General features: G+C 57.5%; 1 protein-coding gene across 1 annotated transcript in view; it reads right to left on the bottom strand.

Moving 5' to 3' along the window:
- The window catches only part of ZMIZ1 (zinc finger MIZ-type containing 1), a 257,806-nt gene extending 240,429 nt beyond the window's left edge, over positions 1–17,377 (bottom strand). The window contains exon 1 of the mRNA XM_064269791.1: positions 17,263–17,377. The gene's annotated coding sequence lies outside the window, so the exon portion shown is untranslated. The remainder of the gene's footprint in view (positions 1–17,262) is intronic.
- Positions 17,378–24,485: the final 7,108 nt, after the last annotated feature.

Below are 24,485 nucleotides of genomic sequence, written 5' to 3'. Positions count from 1 at the left end.
AGGCCTGGCCATAGACCTTACTAAGAAAGTTTATTTTTTTTTAAGATCCTATATATCAAGCAGTAACTCCAGCAAACGACCATAACATAGAGTGAACCCACATGCTGAGAAAACTGGGCTTTCGGGCTAACTGAACTGCGGGCTTTAGTTCAGTCCTCACATATCCATGCTTCATTGAGTACTTCCTCTGCTCCAGGCACTATCTGGGGACATAAGAATAAGACCCAGCTGGTGTGGCACAAACGCCTAAGTGCTTGCTGTAACCAAAGGTTGGCAGTTTGAATCCATCAAGAGGGGCCTCAGAAGAAAGGCCTGGCAGTCTGCTTCCCAAAAATCGGCCACTGAAAACCCTGCGGAGCACAGTTATACTCTGACACTCACGGGGCAATCGTGAGCTGGAGTGGACTCGATGGCAACTGGTTTTGGAGTCCTCCTGGAGGGACCAGCCCAAAGAGGGAGAATAAAGAGGGCTGGGGCAGCCCAGAGGGGAGGAGGTGATGACGAAGCTGAGGGTGACCAAGTGAGGAAGGTGGAGAGACTTGTTGCCTCACTGTCCCCACGATGAAGTCCAAGCCCGGCCGACAAAGGGCAAGGGCTTGCTTCAACACAAGTGAGCACTTGATAAGTAGAGGTGAGATTCGCAGCCTCAAACCTTGGGAGTCTGGCAGAAGGAGCCTTGCCTATCCTGGAAGGGAAGATGCTCAAATAGGCTTCAAAGAGAGAGTCCCGGCTGGGAACTGAGGACAGAGAGAGGCAGGGGCTGCCTGGATCAGTAGAAATGGAAAATGGGCCTCCTGATGCTCCTTCACCAGGGCTCCTTCCAGTGTCCTGTGTGGGCCTCAGGATTCATTCACCCCCAACACTGGAAAAACGCAGGGAGCAGAGATGGGCAAGGAAGACATACCCCAATGGCCCACGGGTCCCTGGCCACCAGGAGCCTCTTACAAACACAGGGAGAGATGCTTCCCATGCAAAGCACCAGGCTCTCATTCTTAAAAGGTTTGGCCTTCTGACTCCCGAAAAAGAGGATCACAGGGAGTCCCTCTGGCTGAGGCCCACACTTGCCTCCAGCTGGCAATCCTAACAAGTGCTTTTATTGGGCTCCAGAGACCACATACTGCCTTTTTCAGCCTCCTCTCCAGCAGCCCCAGGATGCGGGCGCCCTCTGTCCGTTTTACGAAGGAGCAAGCAGGCCCAGAGTGCCCGAAGGCTCTCTCATGCCAGGTCAGTCTTTCCGGGCTGGTGGGGAAGGCTGACCTGTTCCTCAGTGCCAGGCGGGGCTGGGGTGGGCACTGGGCAGGCTGAGACCTCTGCCCATGGACTGCACTCTGTGCCAGTGGCAGGTGGGGCCTCGCTGGGCATCTGGTCCTGCACTGGGCACCTGAGCCCAGTGGCAGCTGGTGCAAAGCCTGGAACCACCCTGCCCAGGTGCTCCAGGGCTCCGGAGGAGTTGCCGGCAGCCAAGCTGCGGTTTTGTGTTAGGCTAACGCTTGGCCTCTGAGTGCTGAAGGGGAGAGAGAAGAGACACAGCGAGAACATGCTGCCGACCCACATCAGCCCTGCCGCTCTGGGCTGCCATGGGATCTGCCACCCTGGGTCCTCTGCAAAGAGTGTGGGCCAGGGTTCACAGGGTGCACTGCCAGAATGTGAGCAGGCAGTGGCCAGATGAGGTGGCCCCTCCTCCGCCACCGCCCCGACGAACACTGGCTCTGGCCGCCTTCAAGGTGAGGGAAGGAGACCCAGAAGCCTATGCAGGAGCAGACTAGTGCAAGCCAGCCAGCGTTCTCCTCAAACGGCCCCTCTGCTCCCCAACTGCCACCCCAGGGAGCAAGGCCTCCCTTTCTGTGCTACCACAAATCACAAGGCTCCCAGGTTAGTTATCAGGGGCCAGCCTGTGGCTAAAACCCTGGAATTCCAGAGTTGCTTGACTCAGGCAGGTATCTTCTTGGAGGAGAGAGATGAACAAAATGGGGAAACTGAGGCCCAGAGAGGGCAGAGGACTTGCCTGGGGTTATGTGGCCGGATTAGAAGCACAGGATATGGAAAGGATATGGAAAGTGAGAGCTGAAAACGACCTTAGAGAGCTAGGCAACTCCAATGCTCCCATGTTATGACAGGTAAACTGAGGGCCAGGGGCGGGGGGGAAGGACCTGCCTAAATGACTGAATTAATAAAAACCCCAGGATGGTCATCTTGGATGGCCCAAGATCAAGCTGCCCTCTGTGACCCCAACCTCAAAAGTCAAGGAAGTTGCGACACTTCCTCGTTTCCATAGAAACCAGCGACTGCTCCAGGAATACACTGAAATGTTTTGTTCCCTCCTCAGTGCCAGCCCCAGGCCAGGCTGTGAGGATATAGGGCGGAAAGAGGGGGTGTGAGTGGAGGCACAGACCCAGCCCCGCTCTGGGATGATCTCAGACAATGGTGGAGCAGGGGAGGGAGGGCGCTTTCAGAGGCGGAAGCAATCCCCCCCGTGTCTGGCAGGGTCAGGGGAGGCAGCTCAGAGGCAGCGGATCTTGAGCTGGGGTCTTAGGCATGCATAGGAGTCCCCAAGACAGAAATGTGGACGTGGGAGACTTACAGGTGGAGGAATTGGTGTACACAAGTGCCCCAGGCATGGAAGGTAATGGCGTGTTCCAGAAGGACAGGGCGTAGGGGACAGGAAAGCCTAGAGGGTGAAGGGAAGAGAATCAAGCTGCAGAACAGAATGGGGGCCAAATGCAGGCTGTCACGATCCCAAGTGTAAACCTGGGTACCAGGAACACCTAAGTCTCTACCTTTCCAGCTGTTAAGTGGGCACCCTGTGACAGAGTAGCTTATGGCATGGGGGTCCCAGGAAGCCCAGTGAAGGCAACAGGAGTGAAAAGAAAAAGGACTCAGACCTGGGCCAGTTCTCCAGCCACAACTCTGTTGGCCTCTATGCAGAGGTGGGCAGGCATTTCCAATGGGCTTCTGGGTACAACCTTTGTCGACCTTCAAAATACATCCAAGATCGGACCTTGTCTCACCTCCACAGACCACTCTGGTCCAAGCTGACAGCATCCTCGCCTGGGATACGCAAAAAGCACCCAGCCGGTATCCTGGTTTCCACTCTTGTCCCCCACAGTCTGTTCTCAAGTCACCAGCCAGAGGGATCTTCTTAGCAGGGCACATGAGATAGTCTTTGTCCTTTATTTAAAATCCCCCAGTTGCTTCTGAATCACTGAGCACAAAGCCAGAAGCCTTTCCTGTGCTCCCCGAAATTATGGAGTTACTTGACTCAGCCAGGTATCTTCTTGGTCTGTGACCTGGCCCCTGACCACCTTGCTGACTTCCTCTCCTGCCTCACTCCCTCCATCAGCCACGCTAGCCTCCTTCCCCTTCCTAGAGAGTTCCAAGCATGTGCCCACCCAAGGGCCTTTGCACGTGCTGTTCTTGCTGCCTGCAGTGCTCTTCCCCTGAACGGTCCCGGGGTTCACTCCCTCGCCTCCCTGTGGTGTCTGCTCAGATGCAGCCTCTTCCCTGACCACCACAACTAGAAATTCAAGCCTCCTACCTGTCTCTTATATCAACTTATCCTTACTTTTCTTCAAAGCATTTATAACCAAACATGACATCATCTATTCAGCTGTTGACTTGTCGACTGCCTCACCTACTAGAACAGGGCCTTTGTCAAACTTACCACTGTATCTTCAGGTCCTAGAGTCACGCCTGGCACATAGTAGGTGCTAATAAACTTGCCAAATGAGTGAGTGAACCTATCTTTCTTGAGGAGCTGGAGCAGGAGCAGGCATAGAAGAACCCAGGCACCACTCTCCCCAGGGGCAAGGCACTAGACTGTACACCAGCCAGGAAGCTAGATGAGGACCCACCAGCAGGAAACATAAGCTGCCTTCCATGGCACCTGTCAATCTGTGGACGAGGGAGGGAAGCAGGGCCCAGCCTGAGAGCTCTTCTCATATCTAGCCTAGCAGGGCCTGGAGGAAAAGCAGGTGAAGTACAGCCAGTCTGCCCACTGTCCCTCTTTCCATCACAATGCTTGGATAGGCCAAGAAGCCAGCCTCGGAGCTGGGGTGTAAGGAGGCCAGGCTGCAGTCCACTTCCTGGGAAACCTTCCCTCTCTGGGCCTCAGTGCCCTCATCTGGGAAATGGGGATGACGAGGGGGGTAGATAAGCTGGTAGTCTGGATCTGCCCTGCTGCAACACTCTGGACATCTCTGAGTCTTCAGCGTCCTGAGAGAGGTCACACTAGGATGGAACTAGGGCCACAAATACAAGCCATGGTCCCAGGCCACGGTAATATTTTGCAGCCAGCTGGGCCAGGTGACTGGGCAAGGGGTTTCAGGGGGGCTCCCGGGGACTCTCCTTCCATCCAAGATGGCAGCTGGCAGAAGGCAGGTCAGTCCTGTCTGAGTGGGGAAGGGAAAGAAAGGGATGGAAGGGGAGGGAAAGGAGGAGAAGGTAGGGGGAGAAGAGGGAATGGAAGGAAGGGAAAGGGAAGGGGGGAAGGGGAGGGGAGGGGAGGAGAGGGGAGAGGAAGTGCTCTGTTACAGGGGCAGCAGCCACAAGCCTGGGGCCCCAGGCAGGGGAGCCCACCGGCTCATGGAGACTCCAGGAGATGCCCGCCTACCTCCAGACCCAGGGGTTCTGAGAGCACAGCCAGAGCAGTGAGGGCCAGGAGCTTTGTGAGATGGAAATGGGAACTCGGTGAGAGCCCAATGTTACAGCCACAGCCACAGCCACAGCCACAGCCACAATGTTCTCTCGGCCCCCTTCCAGCAAAGGGCTCCTATCGGGTGAGAAGGCCAGGGCCAGGCACTTGTCCGGTGGTGCATACGCCTGGGTTTTAGCTCCAGCTTTGCCACAGACTTGCCTGTGACCTTGGGGAGGCACTTGCCCCCTGGGGTCAGACTCAGCAGCTTAATGAGGGGATTGGACTGGATGATGTCCACTGCCTTTCTATACTGGCATTATCATCACTGCATATGGCAATAAAACATCACCCCCTCCCCCCGCCCCCCCCCCCCCCACACATTGCAAAGCACTGGCCTTTCACTAATCTGACTGATTCTTGCCACAGCCTTGAGGCATATAGACTGGAAGGCAGTGCCAGGAACTCTGTCTTCCACTCCCAGCTCTTTGCAGAGACCCCAGGCCTCAGGGACATTTGCTGATAGAGGTGGCAGAACTGGGCAGAAAGAGGCTCAGCACGCCCAAGGTGCAGGAAGAGCCCAGACTGAGGCAGACTAGGCAGGAGACGCCCCTCACAGCCCCTCCACACCCAACCGGCCGGCTGTCCCAGGTTCCAGGGAAAGACAGGCATACCAGGAGAGGCCAGGAAGACAGCCTTCTGGAACTGCTGGCATGTCTACCCCACTTGAAAGGCAAACACCAGGTCACCTTCTTCTCCTTGGACCTTGATGAGCCCATCAGGGCCCCCCAGCCCACGTTCGTGCCCTGTGACCTGGGCAAGGCTGTTCCCAGCTCAGGCCTGCAGTCTCCAAGTTGCCCAGGCTCTGGGAGGCCCGGGAGATGTGAGAGCGCCACCTCCTCCAGGCAGCCAGCTCTGCCCTCTCCAGCTTTGGGCTCAGCCTAGAGAGGAGAAGTCTGGGGTGGTGGGAATTGACGGTAGTTCCCAGGAACTAAATTCACCCTATTCTGCATGGTCCTGAGATAAGAACTGGGGGGGGGAATGTCCTCCCAGTCTCAATGTAGGGTGTAACTTTCTAGACTCAGGGAGCTCCTGGGAGGCAGAGAGCGGCCCGTCACTGGAGGTGTGCAAGCCCACCAGGAAGGGGTTCTTTTGGAGCACTGCAGAAGGGGTACATCTGTATAGCAGGCATCAGATGGGGTGGTCACCAAGGTCCCTTGTGGTTTTTGGATTCGAAGGCCCCGTGAATATTGGGAATAGTACTGTGTGGAGCCCTTGTGTGTGGGGCCGATCACCCTGGCCCAGGTGCCTCCGGGGAGCTGCTGAGGAGGAGCGGTCATCTACAAGGCAGAAAGCCCCAAGAATTCCACGTCAGGACAGCCTCTGGGCCCCCCAAGGATTCCAACCCCCAAATAGGCCCACGCCTTCCACCTAAAGGGACCAGCCCTACAGATGAAGCATAAGCGAAAATGAAGGCGTCAGCCTCAGACTGGGGTGTGAGACATCCAAAAGCTGTCCTTTTGCAGGAAATAAATCTATGCTAAGGCCACAGCCTCAAAGAAACCCCTTTCACTGCCTCGGCCCCATCACCAGACACCAGGCAAGAAGTCACAACCATAGGTGTACACCAGTGTTCACTGCAGCATCCTTCACAATAGCCAAAAGGGGAAAACAGCATAGACGTCCATCAACAGATGAGTGAATAAATAAAATGCGGTCCACACATACACTGGACTACTACTCAGCTGCGAAGGGAAATGAGATCCTGATACACGCCACAACACAAACAAACCTTGAAAACATTATGTAGAGTGAATCAAGGCAGTTTCAAAAGGACAGATAGGATTTGATCCTGCTTATATGAAAATATCCATGCATAGGGACCAAAGTTTATTAGTGGTTGCCACGGGCAAGTGGAAGGAAGGGAAAAGGGGGAGATTCACTGTGCTTCTATAAAGGTGATAGGAAAACGTGGGAATAGACAATGGTGATGGTTGAACGCCATGATAAACATGACTAGTGTCACAGAACTGCACACATGAAGAATGCTGAAATAGAAAACAATTTGTTTCATATATATTTACCACCATTAAAGGAAAAAAAGTCACAATTAGTGGTTTTCTCCTCTCTTCTCCCCAGGGACAGAAGCCTAAGAATGTTCTCGAGCTCAAACCAGGCCAGGGTGGGCCAGGCAAATGGGCCAGGAGGGGGCTGGGCACAGACCCTCCTCGCTGGAGCCCTGCAGGCCATACAGCCCACTTGTCGGAGTCCTAGAGAGGCAGAAGCAGGAGGACTGTGAGCTGGGAGGCCAAGCGCCAGTCCTTGGTCCCATAGTGGGCCTGCCAGCACAGAGCCCATCTGGGCCCTGGCACTCTCCCCAATGTCAGGACTGCCTCTCCCTCCTAACAGCAGCACAGCTCCCCCAGCTAGGGTTCCTAACTGGCTCAGGACAGCAAGGCCTTCTAAAAACACAGAGTGCTCATTGTATGCAAATGCAGGTGGGCCCCCGCAGCCCCAAAGAGGAAATATTAACCAGGCAGGGTCAACAGGCAATGCCGCCACCAGGGCTTAAACCGGCCTCCTGACCCAGGGGATGTCAGCCCTAGACCAGTCCTGCCCAGCCTTCCTAGAAGAGGGGGTGGATGGGGAGCTTCCTCCTTTCATCCTACTCCCTGGTTCTTTCTGCGGATGGTGACCCCTGAATGCAAATCTGTAGACAGAGGAGTCCAGATCGCTGTCAGCAGTGAGGTTAGGTGCACAGAAGGCCATCCCCTGGGGCCTCCCACCCCTGTGGCAGAAGGTCTTGTGTCCCAGGGGCCCAACCACTGACTTACTCAGTGACCTTGGGTAAGTCCCTTCCCCTGGCCTATTTCCTCATCCAGGAAAACGCTGTGCAGAAGCAGGACTTACACACACAGATGTCTTCATGGGCCAAAGAGGTCACACAATGGTGTCATTCCACCCAAGGGCCAGGATTTCAGACCCCTGAATTAAGGTCATAGGTCCTACTCTGTTCAGAGGTGTCCAAATTGATTTAAGAGTGTGATTAAAGCCGTGGACTATCTTTCCAAAGGAAAATGCATATTTTTGCAAGCATGTGCACACAGTTCAGGGGACCCACAGCCCCCTGCAGGCCAGGTACTGAGGTCCTTCCAGCTCTGACAGCCAGCGAGTCTGAGGCCCATCTCTAAGGACACGGCAGAGGTCTCGCCCCTCCGCTGAGCTGGCCTTGCTTTCGGCAGTGCCCAGCCACAAACGGATTTGTGGTCTGGGAACAAAAAAAGAAAAGAAAAAGAGGCCAGCGGAAGCAACAGAGATGTGCAGGCCTGCGGACGGGCAGAAGTCAGGCGTAACTGTCAAGAAATCAGGCTGCGGGGAGGACTTCCCTCCGTACTGAAACTTCCCTTCCTCCCCACACTGGAGGTCCCCTACTGGGAAAAGAGTTCTGCAGCAGGTAAACCTCCTGCTGGACCCAGCTGTAGGGGATCACCTGGCCTGTCATTTCCTATAATGCTACACCGATATCTTCACCAGTTAATGTGTAAAAAAATTAAGTGGGGGTGGGAGGAGTGTCCCCTAAGATTGGGAAAGGCTGGGTGAGGCAAAGGATCTTTTACCCCCAGACTTCTTCTCTTGCAGGCAAATCTGACTAGCCACTTCCCAGAAGAGGGGTGTGCTCTAATGCCCTCAACTTTGGGGACTGCTGTTCCTGAGGAACCACTCTGGGAAACCTTGGTGTGGTCTCAGTTCATGGGTTTTTGATGAGGACACTGAGGCTCGGAGGCGTCCGTGACCAGCGTAAGGCCCCACAGCCAGTTCTCCATGACAGCAATTCTGCACCACTGTTTGTGATTTGCAAAGTCCAGTCCTGGCCATGCTCCCTTTGACCCCACATAGGAAGACCCGAGACAGAGGAGTTATCAGCCTCCGCCTCAGTTTACAGGGGAGCAAAATGAGGTTCAGACAGGAACCCAGAGGCAAATCCCACCTTGCCAACATCCCTCCAGGAAGAAAAGGCTTCATGGGCAGGATGAGTTAACAGAGACTTGGGTTATCACTGAGGGCATCTCAGAGGTGACGGGGCAGCCCCTCACGGTAAAAGGAGTTGTTCCTAGTTAACGTCGAGTCAGTTCTGACTCATAGCGACCCCATGTGTGCAGAGCAGAACTGCCCCATAGGATTTTCAAGGCCGTGGCCTTCCAGAAGCAGATCGCCAGGCCTGCCTTCTAGGGCTTCTCTGGGTGGATTTGAACCACCAGCTTTTCAGTCAGTGATTCAACACGTAACCATTTGCACCGCCCAGGGCTGGAGGTCAGGAAGCCTGGAGCCCAGGCCCACCTCAGGCTGGTCACTGATGTAGCAGTGACCTGAGGCAGTCCACCTCACCCCACCTCCCCTCCCCTTGCTGAGCCTCCCACCTGGACATTGGAGGAAAACCAAAAACCAAACCCATTGTTGTTGCGTCAATTTCGACTCATAGCGACCCTGTAGGACAGAACAGAACTGCCCCATACATAGAGTTACCAAGGAGTGGCTGGTGGATTTGAACAGTCAGCTTTTTGGTTAGCAGGCACAGCTCACCATAGCTCTTAATCACTGCGCCAGCAGGGCTCATGCTGATAACACACCATGGCAGTATGACTATGACGATGGGCATGCTAACAGGTCTGGAGCACTCACTACACGCCAGGCACTGTGTGGGGTCCGTCGCCTCAATCCAGAGAGAAGGCAGCCAATTACTATTATACCATCAGTAAGCCTGTTCCACAGACTCAGAGAACAAAGCTGGAGAAGTAAAAGATAAGTTGCCCAAAATCAACCAGCCGCACAAATGGTGGAGCGAAGATTTGAACCCAGGCAGTCTTGAGAAGGAAAAAAATAGTTGCCATTGAATCAATATTGATTCACAGCGACCCCATCTGTGAACGGTGCTCCACAGGGTTTTCAATGGCTGATTTTTCAGAAATAGATCATCCGGCCTTTCTTTCGAGGTGCCTCTGAGTGGACTCCAACCACCAGCCTTTAGGTTAGCAGCCGAGTGCTTTACCTGTTTGCACCACTGAGGGACTCCTAGTCTGAGAAGAGCCTGAAGCAAATCTGCTGCCCAAGACATGCCAGCTGTTATCATAGTCACTGCACACTTTCTGAGGTGGCCCACTTGTTATTCACGGTGCATTGCTTTAAGGATGTAAACAGCAGGAGTATCAAGGCATGACGTCACGGAAACCACCACCCCCGCCCCCCGCCCCCAGACCATCTAAGTCCCAGCTGGGTGAGACACCCTGGTCCAGGGGAACCACGTCACTGCGTGATCTGTGCTGGTCCCTTCGCCTCTCTGGGCTTTGGGTTTCCCCACCTGCAAACAACAAGGCTGGGAAGATGCCCTCCAAGGGCCCTTGCCACTGAAAACACTGGGAAGGGGCTTTAGGACCTGTCCCCAGACGCCTCTGAGCAGAGCCCTGAGTCCCATAGCCAGGCTGCTGGTTGGCCAGAGCCTGTGCTGTGCTTCCTTGCTGCGGTCAAGGTCCACCTGGGAGCAAAGGTGGGAGCCTGGATGGAAGCCCTGGGGACAGGGCGTGATACGGGCACCTGGCTCCTCATGCCTCCTGAGCCCAAGCTCACCCCTTCCTTATATGCTCTGACCTGGGCCTGGCACAGGTAAATGGGCAGGGCGAGAAGCCTCCCTCCCTGCCTCCCATCCTCAGAGGAAGTGACCACAGGTGTGTTACGGAATTCAAGGCCAGTACAAGCCAGAGGGCCATCAGCGCTCCACATGACAAAGCTGAGCACAGGGTGGCTGGTGGGGGGGGGGGTGTGGAGGGCCGGTGGAGGAAGCCACCATCTTCTTGGTCTGAACAGGCCTTGGCAGGTGAGAGACCTCGTTCCCTCCCTAGCAGGTACTTGTTTTGCCTCCCTGAAATCTGCAATGCAATCCACCTATCACTGCCTTTAAAGGAAGGTGCTCTGGGTCGCGGCTCTAAGGCCGGCCCAGAAGTATCCACCCTGCCTAGCTGCATAGGATCCAGGCGTCCTGCTGGAAGCATCCCATCTGGATTGGTTACCCTGAGAGCTCAGAAACAATTCCCACCCTCCCCAGGCCCAGCCGCCCTCCCCGAGTCAAAGACACAAGAGCATTTATTTATGAGCTGGGAAGGGTGGCTGAACGGGCTCTGCCTGGCCAACAGGAGATGCTCAATAAATGTTTCATCAACTAATGGGCTGGGCGAGCAGGGGTTCCAGGCCCGGCTCTATCACTAAGTTGATGCTGACCTTGGAGGAGGCCGATCGTTGTTTTCCACAGTTCGGCTTCCGGGGCTAGAAAAGGAAAGGTCCACCCCGGTAACCTCTATGGTCCCCCCCAATTTTATGGAACCCCTGGCCAGCAGAAGGGAGAGAAAGACAGTGTGTATGTATGCTTGGTGGGCAGAAGAGGGTAAGTAACTGCCAACTGGGGAGCAGGCTTTGGGACACATAAAACCCCCAACCCCTATCTTTGGGGATAGGCTTCTCTAGAAGGTTCTTACCCCCACCACAGCTGCACTGGGCACTAAAAAAAAAAAAAATATCCCTGGGCAATTCCAAACATGTCCTGAGGTCTCCAGGGACAATGATCACTAGGTCAGACCACAAATCCTTGACAGTCTGCCACTACCGGACATCAAGGCCCTGGGCCAGTTCCCACCCCTCTTTGGGACTCAGTTTCCCCATCTGTACATGCCTGCTCTGATAGTCCATGATGCCAAGATTCTACAGAAAAACGCAACACCCACCAACACCAGGACCCCCACTCCAGGGACGTAGGAAGGGAGTCCCCAGTCCCCAGCCGGCTGTCTAAGGCTAGCGCTAGGGCCAGGGCCGAGCAGAGTCCCTACACCGTCTGTCCTCAACAGTCTGCCACGGCCGAAACCTTCAAGTGGTTACAATTACAGCTGGGCTAACAGGATTAGGGGCGCATTGAAATCTAAGAAATCTAATTAGCTCAGACACCCCGGCCTCCCCCAGCACAATCCTGCTGCAACCCAGGCAGCTGGGCCTGGCAGGCGGGGCTCAGGCCTCCAGGGCCACAGTCATTACCTGTGCAGGTGTGCCAGGCTGGGACAGGCTATCTGGGAAGGTGCCAGCTCAGCCTGCCAGGCTGCTCCCTGCCCTGGATCCCACCAGCTGCAGACTTGTCCTGGTGTGGCACTCAGATGAGCTCCAGAAAACCAGGCGTGGGGTGGGGGCAGAAGAGGGGGTGTTAGGGGGCAGAACAAACCCAAGGGCCCACAGGGCGGCCACCCCACACAGTCTGGGGGCTGACTCAGCCACAGGAGGGGCAGGCTGACTCAACGTCTGTGTCTATAGAAACCATCTCAGCCCAGGAGAGCCTTGGGACCTAGGAGGCTGGAAACACCTCTGCTTCCTGCTCTGGGCCAGCACTGGGGGTGAAGCCCAGGGCACTGCATGTTTGCCCCAGGCAGCCATGGCAAGATTGGGGCACACAGCAAGCTCTGGCTGGAGGACACTGTGCCAAAAGAAAGGGGCACAGCTGCTGGAGGGTAGGTTGTGTGCTGCCAAAGGGTGGGTGGACAGGCAAGGCCCATCTGTGACCCTTCCTGAACCCGTTACCATTGCTGGGGTGCACACAGACTTCTACACCCATGCCCCACACTGGCTGGGGTCTCCCCTCAGTGGACCAAGAGGGAGGCTGCAAAGAGTGTTAGCATCTGAAGGATCTTTGGAGTCAGGGGGCCTGGGGTTGAGTGCTCCCCAAACCTCAGTTTCCCTCTCTGTTAAATGGGAGTTATTCCAAGTAGTAGCTAGCTCACAGTGCTGTAATTGGTGTCAAAAACAGTTGGAAAATGCTTCTAAATCCACCAAGTACCATACAAAGAGGGGCTATGGTAGTTACCGCCATTACGTGCTCCGTGGCAGGTGGCCAGCTGGTGGTGGTTAATTATTTATCTGGACGATATTCCTGCTCCCACTAGACTCTAAGCGCCTACGGAAGAGGGACCGTCTTAAACATTCTGGGTCTCCCATAGGGCCATGCTTCTCACACTGTAGACTATCAAGAAATATTTGTGGCATCAGTGGTAGGACCCTGACCCAGTCCATCCCCCACTCTGTATCCCCTTCCTTCTGAAGCCCGCTCCAAGGACAGGAAGTGCCAAAAGAGGAAACTGGATCACAAAGACAGATGACAGTGAGCCCCTCAAGCAGACCCTTCCCCAGCTCCCACAGGCCACTCCCAACAAAGGCTGGTAACAGCCATCTGAAGAGGGTCCCACTCATCATTCAGGAAAGAACTAGTCTGTGGTCTGGAGGGCTCCCAGACTTCAAGCCCCGAGTGAGGGGTAGGAGGTGCTGCTTTCCGGAAAGCAGATTTTGGCTCAGCATGGAGCAGTCCACGGGTGGCAGAGGCTTCCTGGCAAGGTGGTGAGCTCCCTGTCACAGGAGGTATGTAAGCCAAGGCTGGAGAATCAGCTGCCAGAAGGTAAGCTTGGATGGGAGAGCAACCACCTGGAAAATGCTTCTAGCATTTCCAAACCAACCCCCTTTGTGCTCTATCCATTCTCCACTCAGAGCCTGCAGGGCTTTCGGTGGACACATACCTGGGGCTTTTGTTCCCACATTCAACTGACCCACCTGGCAAGCAGGCAAGATGAGAGGGGCTCTGCCCTTGGCCCCATTTTACAGATGAGGAGAGTAAGGCCCAGCAGTGAAGCTACTGGCCCAAAGGAGTCAGCCAGCTCTGGCCTCCTGACACCCTCTCCATCTCTACCTTCTCAGGTAATTGGAAAGTCCCACATTACCACGGTGAGCTTCCAGGCTCTCTCCCCAGAGCCTGTGTCTGGGCTTGATTTTCTCAACCTCCCTTCAAGCTCCTTGAGGACAGGTCCAAACTCAAAATAGCCCCCTGAGGCCTACCGTTCAGCTTGGTGGTTGCCTTCCCCTCTGTGAGGGGCTCTTGTGACAAAGAGCGCCCCTAGAAGGGCGTGGGCAGAGGTGACTCTGTCCTGCTGTCAGGTCAGAGCAGTCACTGGGCAAGGCTACAGTGTTGGGGTAATTAGGGCAGCTCGGCCTTTGTTGTCAACACAAAACCTAAGGAACCTTATGAAGATGAGGTGATGATAGGAGCTGGGCAAGGGCCCTCGGGAGCAGAGCTATGAATGAAAACGTAGGGGACTCAGTCAGGACCTGGCAGGCCCTGCTTCCTGGTTCCATGACAGAGTGCCCAGAGAAGCTTCCGGAAATTAACTTGTTGGTGCCTGAATCTCTCACAGCAACATCTCACCCTGAGGCTGAGGTCACAGCTGCCCAGTGGGCCCTGGCCAAGGCCAGAGAACCCAGTATACAGGGCTTCACACACAGGTATGTGACAAAACTCTCAGGGCACAGCCAGCCTTCAGTGTCTTCCTTCCTCATGTCCCCCTACCCCGTCCCCCTGTCAATCGGGAAAAAAGTGAAGTTTGCGGCCCTTCTCAGCTGGGTTGCTCCCCTTGAGATTTTCCAGGAAGAGTAGCTCATAGACACCTGTCCTGTGTGGGGGCACATCACTGGGGCCAGTCAGGGATGGAGATAGTGTTGTTAGGTCTCTAGGGAAGGGTGTGTGCATGTGTGAGAGAGAGAGAGAGAGAAATCCGTGGCTCTGTGACCAAACCCCAGTCTCCTGACATCTCTTCCCTTTGCTCCTGGCTGTGAGAGAAGCAGGGATCCTCCCCGCTTCTTTCCTTAGGAGGGAAATGGGACATTTTGACCTCACAAAGAAGCCAGCAGTCCTTTTTTGCCTAGACAAGACTAATTCAGTTTCCTTTAAGTCCAGCAATTTCTGATGTCCAACTCTTCTCAGACAGCCATACTCTGAGTGTCCCTCAAAACCTAATCCAAAAAATGTTTTAAACTCTGGAAAACTCCCTACTGCCCCTCCCCCCAGTCACTGCCATCCACTGGCCTTAGTCCTGACTTCTGAGATTACATGTGAAAACAGTGTTTCGTCACCTCGTGACTTGGGACAAGAAGAAGCTTCTGTCCTTCTGGAAAAAACAAAACCCAACCGAAATCATAAAACTCAGAAGAAAACACCATCTCCCTCCAAATGCATTCCCTGGGCCCCAAAGTCACACGTGCTCTGTGGCAGATACGGTTTTCAATGTGTCTTTTGTCTGATGCTGGCGTTTCAACATCCTCAACTTGAAGAGAGAAAGGTCAGCACAAGGCTTTGGGCATTCATAACCCACCAGGCTTCAGCTCCAGGGTCCGGGAGCAGGCAAGCAAGGGGGATGGAATTCCTCCAGCTCTGGACCCCCTCAAAATTCGGCCAGGGGCTTGCTCAGTCATCTAACCATTCCTGAGAGCTTACAAACAACTTTTAAACTCCTGGGACCAGATAAAACCCAGAGAACACAAACTGGAATTCAGCACTAGCTGCCCGGTTTTTCAGCCATGGAGTCTGTCTCTTTATCTGTGCCTTCAAAACAAATAATAATAAGCAAACCCAGGCACCTCTGGGAACAGCCTCTGGCCTTCTGCCCTGCCCTGTGTAACCAGCCTATCCTCACACCCATGAGGAGACCGCACTGGTTAACCCTCTGGTCTACCAGGCCCCGTTCCCAGGTTGCAGCAGCGAGACAAACTGTTGCTCAAGATAATCCCTCAGAAAACCCTTGGCACCAGGAGGCAGCTCGGAGTGGCTCTGCCCCCAGCACCCAGCCAGGGAGAGCCTTTGACAGGCTGCTGCTCACTGCCCTTTTAAACCTTCAGGTTGGACCCTACTCTCCCAGGCATTGCGCTGTCCACCCAGGGGGCTCCAAAAGGCCATGGCCAAGGAGAGAGGAGGGAGAGGTTGGCCGAGCAGTGCCCTCGCCAGCCAGCCCGGCCGCCAGCTTCTCAGAGGACCTCTGAGAGAACGTTTGTTTGGGCTGCCAAGTTAAATCTTCCTCCCTCTTGTCAGGGCATTGGAAAAGCAGTCAGGGGAGAGGGGAAGGGGGGGAGCGGGGGAAGGAGCAGCGGGAGGGAGGGAGGGAGGCAGGCAGGCGGGCAGGACCGGAGCCCCAGTTACTCGGGCACTGCCTGCCCAGGAAGCTTGCGGCTCCGGGCAGGCGCAGCTGGTACTCCGGGCAGCGAAGAAGGGCCCGGCGGCCAGGCCTCCCGGGTCAGGCGCAGGGTGCCAGCCGCCCTCGGCCGGCCCTCACCCGGGGGTGAGGCCCTCGCTAGGCGCCCCGCTGTAGGCCAGAGGTGGGAAGGGATGGCAGAGAAGCAAAAAGTTTGCCGCAGGTAGAGGGGTAGAGCAGGCAGCCCTGCCGTTCAGGCGGCTCCCTGGGGAGGGGTGGGGGGGCCCCGGCCCAGCTGCCCCGGCGCGCCCCCGCCCGCCCGCCGCCCTCCCCCCCGGGTTGTTTACATTCCTGGAGTGTCTTTTAAACCCGGGGTTGAGGCCGGCTCCTGGCCTTCTCCGTCGGCTCCGGGGCAGTCTCCCGTGAAAATCTACTCGCGCACAATGGCCAGGAAGGCGGCCGCCCCTCGCCCTCGCCCGCGCCCCCGCCACTCCAGGGTGGGTCGCCTGCCCTCGGCACCGCGCCCTCTCTCCGCCCCGGCCGGTTTCCTGGACAGATGTCCCCGGCGAGGGGGCGACGCGCTACCGCTACCCGCGCCCCAGACACCGAGGCGGTGCTCCCCACTGTTTTCTCCCCAGACGCCAGGAATGTGAAGCAAGCTTCCAGAGCCCGCCCCCTACCCCAGCTCCAGCCTCAGCCGGGCCGGACCCGCCAACCTCCGCCCGGGACAGCCTCCCACTCCCCGGGGGCCGCCACCGCCGGAGACCGAGAGGAAGAAAGAATACAGGGAAATTACTTTCGTATTTGCAACGCACGCGCGCGCGCGCGCACACACGCGCACACACACACACACACACACGCACATCTTCCCTCTGGGCTCCCCTCCTGGCCGGGGCACCCCGTCAGGCTTTGCCCTTAACGCTCCTCGGGTTTCTGAAGACATCCTAGAAGCCCCTACACACACCTCTCGACGTTCCCCGCTTGTACCGCGCGCTTCGTGTCTCCCAGGGCAATCCTCACACAAACAACTTAACCGCGCCCCCGCCTCCCATTTACAAAAGTGTGTGTTTTCCTCGGAAATTCAGATGCACAACTTAACACCACCACCCCTGGCAACCCTGATACCCCGTGCCTGCCCCGGCGGTTTCCGTGTACACACAGGCGCACAACTTCGCGTCTCCCCAAAGGAGACGAAGGCGCCCGAGGCGGTCCTTCCCTCCCAGCCCCGAGCCCCGGTCCTGCCGGGTCCCCGGTGGACAGAGCGAGAGCTGGAGGCGCGCCGGCAGTAGGCGGGCACCAGGTCCGCGCGCGCACTACCGCACTCGCGCCCCGCACACCCGCCGAGCCCCGGCCCAGCGCGCCGCCCCAGCCGGCTCCGCGTAGCCTGGCGGTCCCCGACTGCCCGGGCCTTGGTCCTCGGCCGCCGCGGAGAGCGCAGCGGAGCCCCCGTCGCCGGCCTTTCGCCCCACTCGCCAACCACCGCGGATCCTTCCAGATAAAAGCCCCAGGACCCGGCGCCCCACGCTCGCACCCCGAGTCCGCGGGAAGCGGGAGGCAGCGCCGGGGCGAGCGGGCGCCCGGCTCTGCCCCCAAACTTACCCGGCGCTGCGAGCGCCGCTGCGGCCGCTGGAGGACGCGCCGCTGCCGCCGCCGGCGCCGCCGCCGTCGCCGCCGCCGCCGCCGCCAGCGGGCAGGGCCGGCTCGGGCCGGGAGGAGCGCAGCGAGGGCGCCGCGGTCGGCTAGGCTCGGGCTCCCGGTCCGCGCGGGCCGAGGCTGGGGTCACCGCGCTGCTCGCTCGCCCGCTGCTCGCTGCCCGCCGCTCGCTCTCCGGGCGCCCGCCGCCGCCGCCGCCGCCGCTCGCGTTTTTAATGTCCACAGACAGTGAAAAGGAACTCGGCGTTGGGGGTGAGTAAGTGAATCAACTCGCCCGGAGCCGAGCAAGTTGAAGTGTCAGATTACATTGGCTATTCTATTTCCAAAGGGCCCCGCGCCGCCGGCCGCCCGCAAAAGCCGGCGCGGAACTCCGGGGAGCGGAGCGCGCGCCGCCGCCGCCGCCGCCGCCGCCGCCGCCGCAGCTCGCCTCGCGCTCTTCGCTGCGCCCCAGCCGTTCGCTCGCGCTTTCCCTTGCCCCTCCGCCTCTCCTTCTTCTCTTCTTCGCCTTTCCCTTTCCCTTCTTTTGCTCTTTCTTCTCCTCTCTGGGGTCTTGGTCCCCTCCAAGCGTTTCCCCTCTCTGGTACTGACGGGCTCCGCGCCCCCACCCCCGCACCCGCTCTGGCCTTACCTCCCACTTCTCCCTCCGCCCTTCCCTGACGCTTCCTCCCCCCACCGCCCCCACCCCCATCAAATTTGGAGACGGGGAGAAACGCTGGGCCCTGGAAGAGGCTACCGTGGGGAGATGGTTGAATTAGCCCGACTCCCCGGAGTGTCCCCTCGCTTGCAAGCCCCCTCTGGAGTGCACTCGGGGCCGTGGGCGCTGTCAGGTACCCCATCGGGGGAGAGCTAGTTGCTGACAAGGTCTCCTACGCCTTCCTCAGGAGGAGACTTTGGGGTTGTTCCTAAAGCCCGGGGTAGTGGCGGGGCGCTGGATGGGGGGGGGGTGGCTAGCGGAGGATGTTCCCCAAGGGCGATGTTGGGGGCAGCGGGAGCGCGGTTCCCTAGACGGCTGGGGTGGGGGCGTGGCGCGCACGGTCTGTCCCTGGCGCCCGGCCGGGTCCAGAAGCGCGTATATTCCTGAGGCCAGGCGGGAGCGCCCAGGGCGCCGTGCGCGCAGGCTGGCTGGGGACAGCTGAACCTAGGCCCAGACCCCCAACCCCCACCACAAGGCCCCCAGGGGCCGAGGGAGGGATCCGTCGTCCTCCTGCCATGAACACTCATAAAGCGCAGTTGGGTGCGCCCATTCGCGGGGTTCCCCACTCAGACCTACCCCTGAGAGCATCCAAGTGCGCGCCCACTCTGGCTCGCGCCCACTTTGGCTCACGTCCACTGCCACTCACACGGAAACTCCTACACAAACGGTACCCACATTCGCGCCCACCCACGGTATTGTACACGCTTCCACACACACGCGCCCGCGCACACACATATTCACGTATACTTTCACTCACAAATTTGCCCACCTACCCGGCCATAGCAAGCACACTCACACAGGCACACGATTACACACACACTTGCACAAACACTTCGCTGTACAGAACCCCACATACACTCAAAAACCAAAACACGAAACATTCCCTGCGTACAACATTCTCAAGTTCACGTACACGTACGCACACCCTCCCCTTACACTTCCTCTTCCACATCTCTTTCTCCAGTGTCCCCCCATTTGCGACACCCCCAGTCCCAAGTCGTGATCAGTGCCCCCACGGCCCCCGAGGGTCACCCGCGCTCGCGCCTGCACGCGCGCACTTCCCTCCAGGGGCCGACGGAGAGCCTTCGGCCCCGCGCCCGCCCCGTATTCCAGGGATGGCGGTAACTCCGCGCTCCGCGTTTTGCAGGCTGCCTCGGTGTCGGAGGCGAGGCGAGGAAGGGAGCTGGAATAACAAAGGCAAGTTGGGTAGAGCGCGAGGGGGCGCAGCCTCGGCCGGGCGGCGGGGGGAGCCCTGCTCCGCCGGGGCCTCGGAGGCTGCGGGGTCTCGGGCGCGGGGAGTCGGGGGCGGGAGGGGAAGGATGGGGGGCGCGGGGCGAGGCCGTGGCGTGACGGCTGAGAACAATGACACCGCCGGGGTGGGGGGCGGGCGGGCACCGGGAGGCTGCCCGGCGGGGGTCTCCCCGGGCCTGGGGCTGGTGGAGGACATCCTGCCCCGGCCTGGGCCACTGCCTGATTGATGAGGCTCGCATGGAAGCGCGGACGTGCCACGCAGATTCGCCGCTCGCCCTGGCCTCGTGGGCAGTGACCAGCGCGAATGTTGGCCCAACGGCGCTGCTGTCCGGAGCATACCCTTCCTCCCCCCCCCCCCCCCATTTTAGAACTTCCTTCCCAGGGCTTCTCTGACCTCAGCTTGAACTCCTTCAGGGCCGGCGAGATCACTCCTTCCACCACCGAGAGAAAAGGAGGCAAAATGAATTTGCCAGCTCTAAATTCATTCTCAAGGCTGTGCTAGTCTGACAGCCAGCGAACCCAGCCTGGAATTCCTCAGGGCTCAGGACTGCAGCTAGGGTCTGCAGGGAGTGCGGGGTGATTCCAGGAGACTGCTGGATTTCCCAGGGGAAATTGGGCGTCCCTCTAACACTGGGTGCATGGGGCAGCGCCCCTTTCCGAGTCTCAGCCCTGACCTGTCACACAGACTGCTGCTCCTGTACAGGTGGCTGAGCAGCCCTGGGGAGGGTGATGCTGGGAAAGTGCTTCCAGGCCTCTAGGGACGCCAGGGAGGCATGGTCCCAGCTCATTCCTGTGGGGCTGAGCCTCAGTGGCTCAGCCTCTGGGTGGCCTCGGTTCACCGGTGGGGATCCAGAGGCAGCCTGAGAAACCCTCCAGGGCCTGGCCCAGGCCCAGAAGGTGGGATTTCAGCTTGCTGAATAGTGGTTGGAGTCACAGCTGCCCCACTCTCAGCAATCCACAGCATTGCAGCAGCCAGAAAGCCACCCCCATCAGTTTCTCAGTGTTTAAGAACTTGAGGTGTAAGAATTCAGGTCCAGCCAAAAACTAAACCAGTGAGTAATGAGGGCCAGCCACCTCCAGGAACTGGGGAAGGCAGGCGGCCTCGGGCTTGACCGGTCACATTCCAAAGCCAGGAAAGCACCCAGTGCCCTTTGCATCTGGAGACCAGGAAGTGGCGACAGAGGGCAGAAACCAGCCCAGGTGAGGAAGCAAGGATGTGGGGTGGCGGGGGAGGGCGGGATTCTAGCCCTCCCCAGCCTGCATGCATGGCACTGAGTTGCAACAGGGCTGAGAAATTGGGGCTGTGGCCTGGGGCAGCCCAGGCCTCCCTGGGACCCTGAACTGAAGTCCTTGGGACTCTGACACCCTTTCTGTCTCTACTCATCTTCCAGGGAGATAACAGGGCAGGGGTTTTGGGCTGGATCCCTGTTGGGTCTTGGGAGAAGCTATGACTCAGTGCCTACTTCGTACTGGGTGCTGTAGCCAGGTTCAGCGAGCAATGCCAAAACAAACCCACTGCTTTCAGTCAATTCCGACTCATAGTGACCCTATAGGACAGCGAAGAACTGCCCCATAGGGTTTCCAAGACCGTAAATCTTTTTGGAAATAGACTGCCACATCTTTCTCCCTCAGAGCAGCTGGTGGGTTCGAACCACCAACCTTTTGGTTAGCAGCTGAGCACTTAACCGTTGCGCCACCAGGGCTCCTTCTCAGTGAGTATTTGCTCACTGAGTTTTTACATTTCTTTGAGGTAGGGGCTATTACTATCCCCCTTTCAGAGGACACTGCACTTCGGGTGACTTGCCCAACCACAGCAGAACTCGAACTCAGGTGCTTCAGCCCCAGCTCTGCATCCTCATGTCTGTTTAGCCCTAAGACGCAGATGTGTAGCTGGGCAAGTTGCTGTCCCTCTCTGGGCCTTTTATGGTGCCAGTCAGGCCTCTTTGGGGGTTGTGTGACCTGAGCCCCCACCCTCTCAGCTCAGCTTCCGAGCGCCTGGAATTCTGGGGGGACGGGGGAAAGCGCCATCATTCCCAGCCACTGAAAGGTGGAAGATGGATCCTACTCTGCCCACGCAGGCCCAGAAATCACCTGGCTCCATTGGCAGGGCCAGCTTGCAGTGCTGATGCAGGGCCCAGGCCCAGCCTACCTCAGAGCTGACTCAAGTGCTATCAATTTCCCACCCCCTGGGAGCCACGGCGGGGAGAGGGCCATTGCCCACACACGGGCCCCTGGAGGAGGAGGCAAGGAGACCAAGGGGCCGAGACGAAGGCTGTGGTGGGAGGACCTCAGGCCCCTGTAGAGCTTCCCACTGGGGAAGCAGAAGACCTGTGCAGGGTACAGTGAGAGTATGGCCTGCTGCACCAAGGGGCCCTCAGAGGGTCAGGCACGGGGGAGGCTGGGGAGGACTTGTAAACCTGGGGCAGACTTCCTACCTCTCTGGGAATGCCTTCTCTGTATCCATACCCCACCCGTCACCCCCCATAAGGGAACCAAGCCCCCTTTAGAGTTGGGACTGGAGGGGCCTGAGGAGAGTCACACTTATTGACTGCTTATTGTATGCCACGCGCTTTGGAAAAATTCTCTCATTCCACCCTCACCACAAACCAGGTGTAATTCTCTCCTAGGAAAGTGGCTCAGAGAGGCGAAGTGACCTGCTCAGGGCCTCACAGCTGCTGAGTGGGCTGAGCCAGGATGGGCTGCAGGTCCGGGCTGGGCCTCAGGGTTGAGAACGGGGATTTGCCCTCACCTCATTGCTGGGCTACAGCACTATACGTTGGAGTAAAAACTCACGTCCACCCGGCAGGGAATGGTTTGGGCCCCCTCCGTGGCCAGTTGGGTAATGGGAAGTACATTTCGTCTTCACTCAGTGGCTCCTGGAGGCATTTGGGCCCTGCCAGCTTCCTGGCCTGTGCCTCCAGTGGGTGGACAGTTGGCTGTCCCAGAGTGTTGAGTGTGCCCTTCAGCATCTCGGGCTGCCCCTGGTCTACCTCCTCCTTGTATCAGCCAGATTGCTCCCTCCATTCTCTGGGCCCACACTTTCCCAGCCTCCTGGCCTTGGCTCATCCAGGTCCTTCCACCAGGCACATCGTCTTCTCAGTTTCCATTGTGGAGTGCTAGCCCCAGTTCAAAATCTACCTGCTTCAGGAAGCCTTCCTTGACCAGCTCAGCAGGTAGTGATCCCTGTAGCAGAGTGTACTTCCCTTGAGATACTCACCTCCCATTCAGCCTTCTAAGCAACATGCATTAAGCACCTACTGGCTGCCAGGCCCAGGGCTCTAGAGATGTACCAGGGACTTCATGGTGAAGAGGACTTGGCTTGGCACACTGTCAGTTCTCTTGAAGGAGGCCTCCTCCTCCATTGCCACCATGCCTGACACATCACCAATGCACAAGACAGGTTTATTCAGCAAGTGGCTTTGCTCAGGGATGGACATCCTGTGTCTCCACTGGGTCTGAGTCTTGTGAGGTGGTGGAGAGGAACCCAGAGTCTACACCCTCACCTTTGTGGCCTCTGTTAGGCTTGGGTGATGGCCTGAGCTCCCTGAGGTGGAATTTCATGCCCCTTGAGCTCCATCAAGACCGTCAGGACAGCACTTGCCGACCTTCCTTCACCACAGATGGCCCCCAGGAGTCTAGAGGGCCACCCTGAGTGGACGCAGATGAGGCCAGCAGCCCCTGCACTTCCTCCCATGGAGGCCCAGAGGATAGTCTAGGGCCACCTCTGGTGCTGGGCACCTACGCTCTCAACCCACCAGTGCCTGCCTTGCGGGTTAGCTTGAGGGCATCACTGACGCTTTCCATGCCTCTATTTCCCCATCTGCCAAGCAAGAGAGGGTGGGTTGTCCAGGGGACGTCCAGCAGCACCTGTGCCTCTGATTGTCCTATGCTTCTCCAGGTGTAAGCCTTCTCCCTTTGGTCTGAGTTACAGTTCTAATGTTTGAGGGGCCTGGTTTTGGGGTGCCCTCTCAGAGGGGCCCCTTTGGCCACGTAGAGACAGGAAAACACATGCACGCAGAGGAAACTGTCCAAGGCTGTGACTGTTGGAAACTGTGAATAGATGGCAATCCTTATACTTCACAGCATTTTGCTCACTCTCTGAGCCTCACCACAGCCTTTGAGGTGGACAAGGCTTAGATTTGTCGTTGCCGTAGTTAGTTGCTGTCAAGTCCATTCCTCTTAGGGTTTTCAAGCTGTAATCTTTCAGAAGCAGGTTGCCAGGCCTTACTTCGAAGGTGCCTCTAGATGGGTTTGAACTGCCAACCTTTCGGTTAGCAGTCGAGAGCTTGACAGTTTACACCACCCAGGGACTTGATTATGATCCCCGTTTTATAGAGGACTAAGCTGAGCCCCAAAGGGAGGTGGCAGCTTGCTCAGAGCTTCACAGCTGGGAGGTGTCAGGGCTGGAAGGAGAATCAGGCCTCCGGATCTAGCATCCTTTCACCTGTACCATGCGACTCCAGGGCAGCCATCTGGGAGTTGTGTGTCCAGCTCTGATGGGGGGAGTCTGAGATAAGCAACCAGGGGAAGGACTACCCTCTTGCCTCTTTCCTGATAGCCCCGGTATCCTGAGGGGCCCCTCCTTCCTGGCAGAGGGGACAGATGTGAGAGATGCTTGCAGAGCCTCAACATCACCTTCCCAGCTAGACCTGCAGTCTCCTGGCCTCAAGGCTCACACCCCCCCACTCTGACCCTGGTGGGTAGCCACGCTGCCTGGCTTCCAGAATGTCCAGCCTTCCGCCGACCCTGAGGTGTTCTCTGCCTCATCACAGCCCCTATATTCTGTTTTCTCTTGCCTCCCTCCAGCAGGATAAAAAAATAGCCATAGCAATTTCTCATATAGGTCCTAGTATGTGCCAGGCCCCGAGTGTCTCACATACATTAACTCCTGTAACCCTGCCAACAACCTTTTGGGCTAGGTATTGGTATTATGATCATCCCCGTTTCACAGATGAGCCCAGTGGGACACCTCACTGCTTAGGGTGGTTATTTGGTGTGCACACGTCCCCACCGAGATTGCAGGCTACAGGCCGCAGGGGGCTTCTGCTCTATCCCAGTACTCAGAGCAGCCCCCAGTGATTGACAGGCTGCAGAGGGCTTCCTGCTCCATCCAGTACTCAGAGCAGCCCCGAGTGACCACAGGCAGCCAAGAGCAGTAGGAGATCCAGAGAAGCACACAGAATGAGGCAGCCCCAGCCCTCTGGGAGCTCACAGACTATCAGGA

Source organism: Loxodonta africana, chromosome 16 (genome assembly GCF_030014295.1).
Source record: "Loxodonta africana isolate mLoxAfr1 chromosome 16, mLoxAfr1.hap2, whole genome shotgun sequence".
Taxonomy (NCBI): domain Eukaryota; kingdom Metazoa; phylum Chordata; class Mammalia; order Proboscidea; family Elephantidae; genus Loxodonta; species Loxodonta africana.
This window is presented reverse-complemented; position numbering and strand designations above follow the sequence as displayed.